This window comes from Orycteropus afer, unplaced genomic scaffold, assembly GCF_000298275.1.
Source record: "Orycteropus afer afer isolate SDZICR_OR568_19922 unplaced genomic scaffold, OryAfe1.0 scaffold00139, whole genome shotgun sequence".
Classification (NCBI taxonomy): domain Eukaryota; kingdom Metazoa; phylum Chordata; class Mammalia; order Tubulidentata; family Orycteropodidae; genus Orycteropus; species Orycteropus afer.
Genome location: NW_006921726.1, coordinates 5,982,726 through 5,986,620, shown reverse-complemented (window position 1 = coordinate 5,986,620; position 3,895 = coordinate 5,982,726).

Genomic DNA, 3,895 nt, shown 5'->3' with positions numbered 1-3,895 from the left:
GACTCCATTAAATGAGGAAGAGAATGTTTGTTTAATAAATGGTGCTGGCAAAACTGGAGATCCATTTTGCAGAAAAATGAAACAAGATTTGTACCTCACACCATACATAAAAACAAACTCCAGATGGATCAAAGACTTAAATGTGAAACCCAAAACTATAGAATTCCTCAAGCAAATTCTGACAAGATGGCATTTTAAATGTGTCCAGCCTCCCTTCCTCTCCCAAATCCAATCCCAAACCCATCCCAGAGACAGGCATCGTCTGGATTGTCCAAGTGAAGTTCATGGTCTGGAGGGAAAGTACCATCTGTTCACATTTTCTCAGCCCTAAAGAATGAATCCATGACTATGAGAGTCCAACAACAGAGAGACTTCTTCTTGTGCTTCTATAGAGGGTTGATAACCTTGCCTCATTTCAGGCTCACAGGGACATAGGCTGTAGTCCTTTCCACCATGCACAGAAACAGCACCACTTACAGGAGCACGGAAGCAGGAACTGAGTCCAACTGAGCTCATTGAGAAATTTAGACAAATGGGGCATACAAATGAGCAGTTAAAAAATTAGAGATGTAGGATATAAAACATACAATCTTTTAAATAAAGAAATAATGTACTTAATTACCATGTTGAGTGGCAGAATAAACACAGTCAAAGAATGAACTAGCAATATTCTATGTAAGTAGAGAGCAGGAAAAGTCAAACAACTGTTGTCATGGAGTGAATTCTGCTCATGGTGACCTACTGTTGTTCAGAGTAGAGCTGCACTTCATGGAGTTTTCCATGGATGTGATCTTTTGGAAGTAGATCAATTGCCAGGCCTTTCTTCAGAAGTGCCTCTAGATTGATCTAAACCAACAACCTCTCTAATAGTAGTTGAGTGTTTAACTGTTTGTATCCCCAAAAAAGAATAAGTTACTTAAAATTCTCAATAGAAAAACAAAAATATAACCTAAGAATATTTACAAAAAACAAACTCACTGCATTGGGTCGATTTTGACTCATAGCAGCCCCTCCTTGGGTTTTCAAGGTGGTATCACTATAGAAGTAGATTGCCCAGCCTTCCTTCTGAGGAGTGGCTGGTGGGTTTGAATCACCAGCCTTCTGGTTAGCAGTCAAATGCCTTAGGCACTATGCCTCCAGAGCTCCTAAGAATATTATACCCAGTTAAATATCTCATCAAGTATAAAAACATAGCACAGAGATATTCTCAAGCATGTGAAAAATCAAAAAGTACAACATCCGTGGAACTCTTCTCAAAAAAGCAACCATTTATTCCATGAATTCCACCCAACTACAATATGTATGTGAATATGGGTGATGTAGTGGTTAAGGCCTTGGCTGGTAACCAAAGGTCAGCAGTTCAAACCCACCAGCTGCTGCAAAGGAAAAGATGTGGCAGTCCACTTCCATAAAGATTGTGGTTGTTGGTGTTGTTGTTAGGTGCCACTGAATTATTTCCAACTCAAAGCAACCCTATGTGCAGAATGAAATACTCCTCAGTCTCACACCAGCTTCATAATCGTTGCTATGTATGAGCCTATTGTGTCAATCCATTGTGTCAAGCCACTGTGTCAATCCATCTGATTAATGGTCTTCCTCTTTTTTACTGACCATCTACTTTACCTTAATGATAGTATGTCCAAAGTACATAAAACAAAGTCTTGCCATCCTTGCTTCTAAGGCGCATCCTGGCTATACTTCTTCCAAGACAGATTTGTTTGTTCTTCTGGCACTCCATGGTGTATTTAATATTCTTAAACAATACCATAAATCAAAGGGAACAATTCCTAGGTTTTCCTTATTCATTGTATAGCTTTCACATTCATATAAAGTGTCTAAAAATACCATAGCTTGGGTCAGGGGCACCTTGCTACTCAAAGTGACATCTTTGTTTTTAACACTTTAAAGAAGTTTTTTGCAGTATATTCGCCCAGTGCAATACATCATCCTATTTCTTAACTCCTGCTTCCATGAGCATTGATTGTGGATCCAAGTGAAATGAAATACTTTTTCTTGTGTCCATGTGTGTGTGTGTTCCAATGGAATTTTATTTACAAAAATAGAAAGTGGACAAGAATTGACCTGTGGGCCATAGTTTGCTAGTTCCTAGTCCTGAGGACTTTTTTTAACTTCTTTAATTGTGATTTGGGTGAAAATTTACAGAGTGAATTCACTTTCCACACAACAGTTCACATACACTTTGTCTCATGACATTGACTACAATTTACCCCAATGCAACATCTCCCCTCCCACTTCCTCCTGATAGTTATCTCTTCCCTGTGTCCATCCCTCCATGCACTCCTGCCCCCTGAGCTGTCTACATGTGCATAAACAACCCTTCTTTCTCCCATGATTGTTCTCTCCGAGGAGTGTATCTACCTCAGGTAAATGTTCAACTCATATGCCTGTCTTTTGTTTGTCTGCAAGCCACAGGTGTGAGTTCAATTCCAGACCTGAAGGGCAGCTAGGGGCCATAGTCTCAGTGGTTCCAGCAAGCTCTATCAGACCAGCAAACCTGATCCCCCTGTTTTTCTTTTTTTTTTTTTCCAAATGACCTTGAGATTTGTTCCACATTGTTCTCCCTCTCTATCCAGGATCTCCTACATAGATCCCCCTCCTAGTGGTTGACAGGGGTAGCCGGGCACCATCTAGTTCTTCTGGTCTCATAGTCATATAGGCTGCGGATTGCATGGTATACCAGTCTCTAGGACTAATTGTTTCCATGAATTTTTGGTTTTCTTCATTCTTCTTTGCTCTGGATAAGGAGAGACCCATCGTTGTATCTAGAAGGCTGCTTGCAAGCTTTTAAGATCCCAGTCACTACTTACCAAAGTAGAAGGTGAAACAATGTTTTATGTAGCATGTTATGCCAATTGAGCTTGATGTCCCCTGCAACTATGATCCTGAGCCCACTGGTTCAACTACTTGGTTCTTCTGGGTAGCTGGCTGTGACCAAAAAGTCAAATACAACCTTGTCCCTTGTCAGCTCTACTATATACATGGGAATTCTTACAGATCATACAAAAACACTTCTAGGACCATTGTCTGCCAACCCTATGCATGGTCTTGGGTGCACTCCAGCTTCATACACATACGTAATAGTTCAGCCTGTCCACCCATCTATCCACCCATATACACATGTTTGCCTTCACTGACAATGCAGTACTGTTTGTGCAAATGGGTGCATCTTTCTTATCTGTACCTCCATGTACCTCTCCATGTCTTCCTCTTCCTCAATGCCTCCATGTTGCTCATTCACATTTGATACATTGCCCTTTTCTTCACCCAAATCAACACTTATCTCTACCTATCTAACAATGTTACCTCCCCTCCCCTCCCACCCCTGGTAACCAACAAAGAAAATTTCCTTCCACATTTAACCTTTCCTTGACTTTTAAAATAATGCACTAATATAATATTTGTCCCAGGTGATTGACTTATTTCACTCACCAGATTTCCTCCAAGTTCATCCATGTTATATACAGTGTTTTGCAGATTATACATTATTCTTTAGGGTTGCATAATATTCCATTGTGTGTATGTACCATAGTTAATTATCCATTCCTCAGTTCATGGACACCTGGGTTGTTTTCACCTTTGGGCTATTGTAAATAGTGCTGTGATGAACATGGGTGTGCATGTGTCTGTTATTATCATGGCTCTCACTTCTTTAAGATATATACCTAGTAATGGAATGGCTAGATCAAATAGTATTTCTAATTCCGCCTTTTTAAGGCATGGCCATACTGCTTCCCACAGTGATCTTACCATTTTGCAGTCCCATCAACAGTGTATGAGAGTCCCAATCTCTGCACATCCTCACCAGCATTTGTTATTTTCTGTCTTGTTGAACTTTGCTACTAGTGCTGGAGCAAGATGGTATCTCATTGTTGTT